General features: G+C 36.8%; 1 long non-coding RNA gene across 1 annotated transcript in view; it reads right to left on the bottom strand.

Annotated features, from left to right (window-relative positions):
• Positions 1-1,100: 1,100 nt before the first annotated feature.
• Positions 1,101-10,529, bottom strand: part of LOC135207987 (uncharacterized) — a 112,672-nt gene continuing 103,243 nt past the window's right edge. Inside the window, exons 4-5 of the long non-coding RNA XR_010313096.1 lie at positions 8,718-8,995; positions 1,101-1,542 (exon numbers count right to left, since the gene is read on the bottom strand). This is a non-coding gene — a long non-coding RNA (uncharacterized LOC135207987). The remainder of the gene's footprint in view (positions 1,543-8,717; positions 8,996-10,529) is intronic.

The raw sequence follows: 10,529 nt of genomic DNA, 5'->3' as shown, positions 1-10,529 counted from the left end.
TTGTTCTGTCTCGTTTTTTTTTTAAAGTTAAGCAATGGAATAGTTGCTAAGTATTCTATTTGACATCTGCTGAGTAGACAATGGTGTAAAAAAGTATAGCCATTTGTAAAGAATAGTGAGCCCAGTTATATTTCTTTTTTATATATATTTTATAAACTTTTGGGATATATGAATAGCATATCATTAACTATGAAATAACCTTTATAAAGAGTAACTCTTAGACGATTTTGCTATGGACGTTCAGGTACTTGTGTGTGTAGGTTTTCATTTGAAGAGGGTAATCAAATGTGGTTTCCATGGAAACACCCTATAGTCCCTAAGTCAGTTGCCAATGTTCATTTGGAAAAATATTTATTTTGTGATAATTCAAGTGTGATTTTAAATCGGTCATATTTACATCTGTGGAATTCTAATTAGGGATCAAGGAAGAAGAGATTCCTTAATTTATATGATGCAGATACCCATTATTTTAACCTTGAATGTTGTCGTCTTCTAGGTATAGTTGCCAGTTAACCTTACATTTCGCTTCTAGAACAAAACTCCTCGCCTTTTGCATTGCTGTTTGGTTCCTTCCCTTGAAGCAATCTACCATTTTTTTTCTCTCTCTACCTTTTGAAGTCATTTGAGTCATGACTGCTCTTATCATGCGAAATAAAGTGTTACTTGTTTTGTTTGTTTTTATGGTGTTTTTACGTAGTATGGAACCAGTGGTTATTCAGCAACGGGACCAAGGGCTTGACGTGACTTCCGAACCACGTCGACAGTGAAGTTCTATCACCAGAAATTCACATCTCTCACTCCTCAATGGAATGGCCGAGAATCGAACCCGCGATCACCGAGGTGGGAAGCAAAATAAGGTGTTACGGTGAATCTCCTAGTCACTTCAAAAACCAATATAACAAGACAGGAACGAACTATGCCTGCAAGCAACATCTGACATGAAAGACGTTGTACTACTTTTATTGGATATCGATCCCGGTAGTAAAATATATATAAATTTAGGGATTTTATAAAATACATATATATAATATAATATATAATATATAATATATATATATATATATATATATATATATATATATATATATATATATATGCCATTTACTCTTTTGGGAGGCCAGAGTGCCTGCACCACTTAGCCATTCAGTTCTCAACAATCCTTTTGGGATGAGGTTGCCAGCTTAGTACCTTCATTCTGGTTGCATTCCACAGCAGTCAACATGACCACATTTCAGCCTAAATACTTCTGGCTTACTCGGGAATCGGACCCGGGAGAACTTCCTACTCAGTAGACCACAACTAATATTTTTTTTCCCAAATACCATTGGGACACACTTCCTTGACCAGTTGTATGCCAACGTAGGTATTGCTCTTTTGCATCCCTCTGAAGGTTTCTGGGTGAGCGCGAAGGTTGCTGTGGAGGAGGTTCTGACGCAGCACCAAGGCGACTGCTCTTCCAGGAGTGTTCCTCTGGGGATTCCAGCGGTGACGACGAGCGACGTTTTAACTGGAGCACTCTAAGGGGATCACTAGACAGTCAGACTGTAAAGAAATAGCAATAGTAAATCATTAGGTAAGAAATAAGATGTAAAGAATAATTCTTAACAGCCTAATGGTGACATTTTAGATATTTAAGTGTTCAGGTCTTAATTTGCAAAGCGTAATCAATAATGGTTTCCATGGGAACACACAGAAGCACAATGTATAAAAACCGCTAATAGGTTATCACCTGAAAAAAAGGATATGCAGTGTTTAGCCGAATATATTAGACTGCAGATGAAAGGTAGACAAATAAAACATTCTTCGCTAGTCGCAGCTACACTCCTGATCCGCTGAAGGAGAAAATAATTACAGGGCCTTCTACACTTACGAGTACACAGAAGGCTTACCAGTGACACCCCATACCCCTACACACACACAAACACACACACACACCGCTTCCTGAGATTAGGACTTGATAACCACACATGGCGCAATTTTCTCCGAGCACGCGCTCTTATAAACAGATAAGACAGACAGATAAAAAATCCTAACAGCAGGACTTGGTTATTATCTCCTTCCATCGGGGCCAGAAGGCAGCCGACGCCGACGGCGTCAGCCAGCTCCTTGTGCTCCCACTCACACACCTTTGTTGTTCATTTTGATCAGGTCGAGTAAATCGTTCGGTCTCTTTTCTTCTTCTTTCGTAGAATTCTGAACACTCGGCTCGTCCCCACTTTTGGTAATAGAATTCTACGTCACTTGTTAGCTCTTTGATGGTGAACCTTCCCCGCAAATTAAATTCCGTCCGGTTGACAACAGCTCATCCAAAGCCCTCCTCTTTTCCCGTGTCTTATTTTTTGGTGTCACTTTTTCTTTTTCTTTTTTTCATTTATTTATTTTCTCCCGAGTTTCTTTAATCATATCTCATATTAATAAGAGTCCGAGTGTTGCTCGGTAGGGTCAGTAAGAAATGTATTTATATTTCCTATGCTTTTATTTCTATTTTTGCCACAAGGATGCATATGATTGTAAGCAAGCACAGAGCGTCTGGAAAAGTGTACAAGTTCATATATAAATATATAATGTGGATGAGTGCACTGTGGTTCTAGAAAAATGAAAAAGTTTAAAAATATGATAAAACAAGTTGAAAATGGAGAGTAGAATGAATGCTATTGGTGGATGTGGTAGATGACGTCCTAGTTGCAGAGGCTATAGAAAACGAAGTAAATGTTAACAACAGAAGGGTCATGTGAATAAAAGTACACTTGAAAAGAACTGGAGATAAATATTGCATGTGCAAGAATGGTGGTATTAGGAAGAGATTGGGAGAAGATTGTATGGTCTCTTGCCTTAAATTAAAAGACAAAATCTGTTACTCTAATGTCATGTATCTTTGAAATATAGACATGTATTAGGAACCCACCATTACTGAGAAAAAGTATTACAATATCGTTAATTCTCTATATAGAAACCTAAGTTGGATATAGATACCCAATAGGCCTCAGTAACATTAGCATAACACTAATTGTCAATTTTGGTGAACCTGGGTACTACATATACCTTAACACAAGAGTTCCTTTCTACTGTAAACTCCCTGATGCTTCCCGTGCAATACTCTTAATGACTTCATTTACAAGTTATAAAGTTTCAAACTGTGTTATGTACCCAAGGCTGAACTTTGCAAAAGAATAGGCTGTGAACAAAGTTTGCTAACAAATATCTTTTCGGAGTAACCTTTTATAGTACCTCGGCTATTGGCCAAAAAGAGCTCCATTCAATTAAACACTTTTGCCGAGAAAAACGTTGTGGAGAGCTTCGCCGTCTGATATCTATTGATAGTTGGTTTTTGTTCGTCAATGTTTACTCAGTTTAATCACAAGGATCTGTCTCTCTCTCTCTCTCTCTCTCTCTCTCTCTCTCTCTCTCTCTCTCTCTCTCTCTCTCTCTCTCTCTTCTGTATTGGTAGAAGCTGTTGTGGGCTCATGATCAAATTCCAGTTAAAGAGTGAACATGACAATTCATAGTTTAAGGGTGAACGTGACAATGATGTGTCATTTCTTTTCTTGGGAACTGCTCCATGTTAAGGGAAACTACTTAATGTTAACAAGTAATATTTACATACGCGCCTTTCAATTCAAATGACCCAGATACGTTCTCAATACTTCATCTGCCTCATTTGGAACATCAATAATTTTCCAAAACGTTGTTTTTAAGACAGTGACCTATTCCATGAAATCTATGGGTACACAACATATTTAGCACGTCTTTTGTTTTAATTGCTTTGTGTGTTCATATCCTTGTTTCTTACCTAACGTATTTCGATTCATTTCTCATATTTTTTTATGCAAGTTAATTGGTAACGCTATTATCTATAAAATAAATAATCCGTCACGCTTAAATATTTGTTCATCCTTTTATATTAGTGGGATAACATTCGCAAACTTCATCAAAATATGTTATGTACCTGAACCAGAACTTCCAAGAATATTGCCAGTGTTTTGTAAAGATATCTTTCTGGCATCACTTTTTTTTATACAGTACCGGCTATTGTCCAAAAAAAAAGTGCACTATCCAATTAAAAAGTTTTGGCTGGAAAAACTTTGTGGAGAGCTTCCATGTCTGAAATTTATCGATAGCTGGCTTTTTGTTCGTTGAATGTTTGCCCAATTTAATCACGAGACCCTCTCTCTCTCTCTCTCTCTCTCTCTCTCTCTCTCTCTCTCTCTCTCTCTCCCCTTTATTGATAGGAGCGGTTGAAGGTAAATTAACCGTCACGGAAGAGGCTTCTGATCAAATTCCAGGGAGACTGAATAATTTGGGCCAGCGTTCGGTGGCTCAAGTTCTCGACTCGGGCACAGGCAATAAAACTGTCTTCACCAAAAAATAATTTGTGGATTTTCATGTTACTGCTGTTTTCAAGTCAGCAGATATATACATAAAGTGTCTGTCCTGTTCAAGAAATGGAGAAATAATAACTGTGGTACTGCAGAGTTCATGCCGTGTTAGGAAGTACAAGTAACTTAGATACGTGAGTCTGTCTGCAGGCAGGACTGAGGTAAATCCGATGTACAGATTTTGATTAACCTTTCTGGATAGTTTGTTCAGGAAACACTTCTGTAAGAATAAAGTGAAAGTAAGTTTAAACTCGCTGGAGATCCAAGGTAGTGTTCATCCCATTAAATAACTCTTAATCTAACAATTTACATGGATAAGTATTTCTTACTGTAAATGTTTATATATGCTCATTGTATATTCTATTGCACATACATACATACATACATACATACATAAGGCTCTCAGCAAATCGTATGGGATGAGACTGCTAGTCCCATGCCATTTTTCTAATCCCGGTTGAGACCTACTAAACTGACCAATCACCCAAATTTCAATGCATAAATCGACAAAGGTATCAAGGTTTATTTCGGGTCTTGGTTACAAAATTTCGGCCTCCTTCGCAAGCCTTTTCGTGACCCATGGCCGTTCAAGTTCAAAGTTTTTATATATATAATTTAAAAAGCTATAAGCGAACGTCTTGTATTTAACACCTTATGCAACAGCGAAAGTTGGATAATGTTTACATATATACGCGCGCTTGAAAACTCACAAATATTCATTTACAGTACATGTGTTATATTCTTATTTGAGTCCATAAATATGAGGACGTAGCAGTGCAGCGCAATTTTTTCTGATCGCAAATATTGAATAAAATGACTGAGATTGAATGGCCCCTTGAGTTGGATACTCGGCGCTTTTCTGGAAGTATAAATATTGACTGCCTCAGATAAGATTTTTAATATTCTAGGATATAGAATAAGGTATACAAACTTCTTTTTTATGCCGTCCCTTATCTTGAAAGTGAAATACATTTAGAAACGGTTGTAAAATTATTGAAGGTTACTCTCTCTTATATTACATTTTTCTCTAGCCTGAAAAATAAATATTTATCGTGGTAACTGTATAAACTAATCAGAAAGGCAATCTGACAAGCGAAATTAATCAAAGTGTGTTTTTTCTACTGAAATACAAATATTTTCTTTCGGAAACGCGTGTGATTACTAGGTCAATTTTGGAGCTACGTAGCAAAGCGGAAATAGAACACACACACACACACAAATACTCACAATCGCGAATTGCCACGCTACTCCCGAAACTACAGTTCGATCTGAATTGTTGTTTAGCGGAGTCTTCAATCTAGAAAGAAGGACGTTCCAATTACAAATGTAATAATTAACGATAAAGTATAGTGATCTAAATTTAAATCCTTCATTCCAAATTAATTTTAAAAATTTGCTAAAATATTTCTTTGTTATTTGTTAATAAATGTTTATAAGAAATATTTTTTTAACAGCTCTAACATATTCACTCACAAAACAGTGAATTTTAGAAGAGGGGCGATGCCAACAACTTTTGGTAATGGGACACATTCATTCTAACTGCAAGCCTGGATATTGGACCACACAGCAGGCATCGTCCAAGGCTTCAATAAAAGTTTTATTGGGTAATTTTGAGAAAAACACTAAACGAATTCTATGGACAGTTTTGTTTTGTTGCAAAAAAAAGTCCTTTAATATGACTACTTTTTAATACTAATTTTTAATCCTTATAGATCCATCCAACCATAAGAAAATGCGTAGGTTAACCTAATTAAAGCATAAACGCTCTCTCTCTCTCTCTCTCTCTCTCTCTCTCTCTCTCTCTCTCTCTCTCTCTCTTCCATTCTTCCATGAATCGACATAAGTCGAGCCGTATGTAAATAGCACCTTCAGAAGCGGAGGAGCTCAGTAATGACCAGCGTTGATGCCCACTCGATGACGACGTCTTCATCCACAAGAGCATCCCTCACAAACCCCAGGGGGGAAGTAGGGCCTCCAAGGAGGGCCTAGGAATGACCTCCTTGCTGACACTTACTTTACAGATGCCTCCCTAAGGAACCTCAACTCCTGGATCGTCCGCCGGGCCCGGGAGGAAGATGACGCCCTCCTTCAATTTGCTTTGGTCGTTTCCACTTCCTGCTTTGCTTTGCTTGAGTTCTCTGCATACGAATTCTCCATTTAGCCACGGATCGTGTGACGTCAGCCTCCCTCCCTCCCTCCCTCTGTTTCTTCACGGTGTCTTGTGCCTACTGGTGTAGTTTTACGCACGTGGATTGTATGTATGTAAACAGCTAACTAGGTCTGTAGGCAGGCAGGTCAGTAAGTAGGGTAGGTAGGTAGGAAGGTAGGTCGGTAAGAAACTCAGATTGGAAATTACGAATTTAGATTTAGATGAGTACTTAGTATGAAATATGATAAACAGTGGCGGAGGACGATTCATTATTATTATTATTATTATTATTATTATTATTATTATTATTATTATTATTATTATTATTATTATATACGTCAAACCCCTGTTTTAAACGCGTGGTGTTGCAAGTGATAGCTGCATCATCTGCATTCAGTTTATACTGAGTTGTCTCTATCTATCTAATAATTGCCTTTTCAGGGCCAGTAAATCACCGATGTTCTTCATTTTCTGGAAAGGAATACAATCGCAAACGGGGCTAGTTTCATTTAAGAAGAATACACTCTAACAGTTATGTTGCAACTACGCTGGTAACTGAAATACGTGGTTCATTTTCCGTAGGGTTTTTCATCTTACAGGACGGAAAATGATACGGAAAATGGACGCCACATACCAACGGAGTTACTATAGTATATATGACTTCACAAATAAGACTAATCCACTTTGCAATTACTTTCCTCTCCAAAAATTGACAACTGGCAGAATGCAGTAACCATGAAAGCAATTATTGGAAAGATGAAGACAACTCTGTATAATCTTAATGTAGTTAATGCAGCCATCACTTTCACCACCACGTATTATTATTATTATTATTATTATTATTATTATTATTATTATTATTATTATTATTATTATTATTATTATTATTATTATTATTAAACAGATACCGCTGAGTTTGTACTGTAGTTTCTCAGTCTCTCGAATGAGTTTCTTTGTAGCAGGAAGTAAACTATATAATAGCTTTTCCTTACTGCCACAAAGATACTCATTCGAGAGATTGAGAGACTACAAAACAAACTCAACGGCATCCTGACGGCCATTCTGTTTAATGAAGTGTGTTTGGGAAAAGGTCTTCTTCCGAGATATTATAATTATCATCCAAAGGGTATATGCAATGAACCGCTTCAAGCTTGATTGGGAATTCAGTACCCTATTCCAGAAGTAATTGCATTCATTGATGTAAGCTTTCTCCTAAAATCAGTGAGTTTAATTATTTCGCAAAGGTACTGCTGAGGAGCGTATCGCTGAAACATTACGACATTGATCCAGATAATTGTAACTAAAACACAAAACAAAGACGATTACGAACAACCATGTTTCAGTTCACAAATTCTTTCAAAACGTACAAATATACAAGGAATTTTTAGAGAATTCACTAAGTTTTGAAAACATTCGCCAGAGATTTTTTCAATAATTGGCCAACAATCTTGTAAAGCGTCCTCCACGGAATTTTTAAACATTCGCCAAGGAATTTTTAGGTTGTTACGCAAAGAATTTTTCAAACACCCCCCCCCCCCATCCCCCCCAGACACACACTCAAAACATTCTTCTATGAATTCTTAGAATTTTTTAAACATTCTCCAAGGGATTTTCAAAATATTCGGCAATGAATTTTTAGAACTTTCTCATAAGAATTTTTCTATCATTAGACGAAGACTTTTTAGATCATTAGCCATTAAATTTTCGAAATATTCCCCAAGAGTTCCCAGAAGACTCGCCAGAGAATTAATAGAAAATTCGTCCGCAGTGAAAACACACGCTCTCTACTGCTATGAATGTGATCAGTGCTTTTACGCTTAACTGCCTTCTTTTCATGCCTGAGGATTAATCCGCCATAGCCTTGAATTCCAAAGGTTTTCTCCAGAAAATACGTTCGCCTTTTATAAAAAAAAAAAAAACGTTCATCTTGACGAGACAGATTTAACAATAAAATGGATGCAGTTCTGTTGAAATATTCCCTTTTGCAAAAGGTTTTTTTCTCGAAATGGTCTGATTCGATTTTCACAATAACGATGGTACTATGAGAAATGCCTATGATGATGAAATCTTGAAGCGTGAATTGTTTTAAAGTGGGTTACATTTTTGTTAATATTTCAAGAGGGCGGTAGATCTAGTTTTAGGTTAAAAATTATCCCTACAAATATAATTGTTAAAACTATAATTATTATTACCTGTTTATCTTTTCCCCTTGGGGGTGGCCCATAAAGGTGCTTCTTTTCAGATTTACAGCAAGCATTTTAGGATGGAGTTGCTAGACAAATGCTCTTCACCTTCATCTCTGCGACACACTATTGATGTGTAACTGCTACGTGCCTCCTTCAGCAAGTAGGTAAACAAAGGCACAATGCGTTCTGACGAAACTTGCCTATAAAGCTGCGCCCTCGAGGTCGGAGATTCGAATTCCATTCCATTCGATGATAACGTGAACGTCCCAATTCTGAGAATCAGTCTGGAAGAAGTCGAAAGGTTACTGGAATTATATATATATATATATATATATATATATATATATATATATATATAATATATATATATATATATATGTGTGTGTGTGTGTGTATATACATATATATTAGTGTGTGTACGTCAGTATACATAAATTAATAATAAGGACTCATAAATATAACATACTGAAAACAAGTCCTTAGAATAATCGTCACTTAACGATGGTCCAAAAATAGGGTTTATAAATCCCAGTTCTCTCTATTCTACGAGAAAACACTCGTTTATGATCACTGAATCCAAAAAAGAAAAGGGAAGGGATTTTCGGCCAGGTGTCCTCGACGACCATAATGCAGAAATACTTCCACGAGCTGCACCATTTGGGAAGAAGTCTCTCATAAGAGTGGTCGCTTTGTTTCAAGTTTTCAAGAATGAAGAGCTTGTTTTAGAATCAGGTATAGTGGATATATGTATGTTTGCAACATGAAATATAAAATTATAACTGAAGAACGCACTCACACACATCTGTGTGTGCGTGTATGTATATATCCTTACGTACGTATATATGCATGTGTATGTATGTGTATATATATATAATATATATATATATATATTATATATATATATATATATAGAGAGAGAGAGAGAGAGAGAGAGAGAGAGAGAGAGAGAGAGAGAGAGAGAGAGAGAGAGAGTCCTGCGTATATGTTTATCCACCTCACGCCTGATATTTTCGAGCAGCATTCACCCATTTCAGCCGTAACGGTTTCCCGATATCACGGAATGAGGTGTTAGGATGTGTGTTTGGAATTTCATAAAGGCCATTGTCGCGACCTGTTGATGTTTCCCAAATTACATTTGGTGGCGCGTATCGCCAATACACGAATAAAGAGTCGGAAAATGAATAAAAATGACCACAGTCGCCATACAAACAAATAATTTAGGGCATAACTGGGCCGACCCTTTTGATCTTCGTGTGGCAATAATATTGCGTACAGAGGAGGTCTCCCTCTCCCTCCGATGCCTTTTTCCCATTACTTCTTTATATAGCTTTATTTTCGCGCTACATACACACACACACATACACACGTGTGTGTTTGGATATATTATATATGTATATATGTGTGCGCGTGTGGATCGTCATTATACTATATCTACATATAATAGTTATATGATACTGTACTGATAGGTATATAATTACAAGGAAAAACTTTCGACATGTAACAGAAACATTGAATGGCTCCCCCCTTACCTAAATTGATGGGCGCCTTCAGCTATTCTTATCACCGTCATCATGTTCATGAAATTCATATTCCGGCCGCTGGAAAGAATGCAAAATTGACTTCGTTTTCTGATCTGTCGCCTGGTGCTTTGCAATCAAGCGCAGTTTAATTAAATGTTGAATGAACACCGTTCATTTTACTTTTCATTTGCACCCTAGAGCATGTTTGTCTATTTTTAGTTTAAATGAATACGACATATTTATTTGTGCTTACTTCCTTACTAGTTGTCATTTTATGTAAGTCGCAGTGTGTTTTAAT

This window comes from Macrobrachium nipponense, chromosome 11 (assembly GCF_015104395.2).
Source record: "Macrobrachium nipponense isolate FS-2020 chromosome 11, ASM1510439v2, whole genome shotgun sequence".
In the NCBI taxonomy this organism is placed as follows: Eukaryota; Metazoa; Arthropoda; class Malacostraca; order Decapoda; family Palaemonidae; genus Macrobrachium; species Macrobrachium nipponense.
This window is presented reverse-complemented; position numbering and strand designations above follow the sequence as displayed.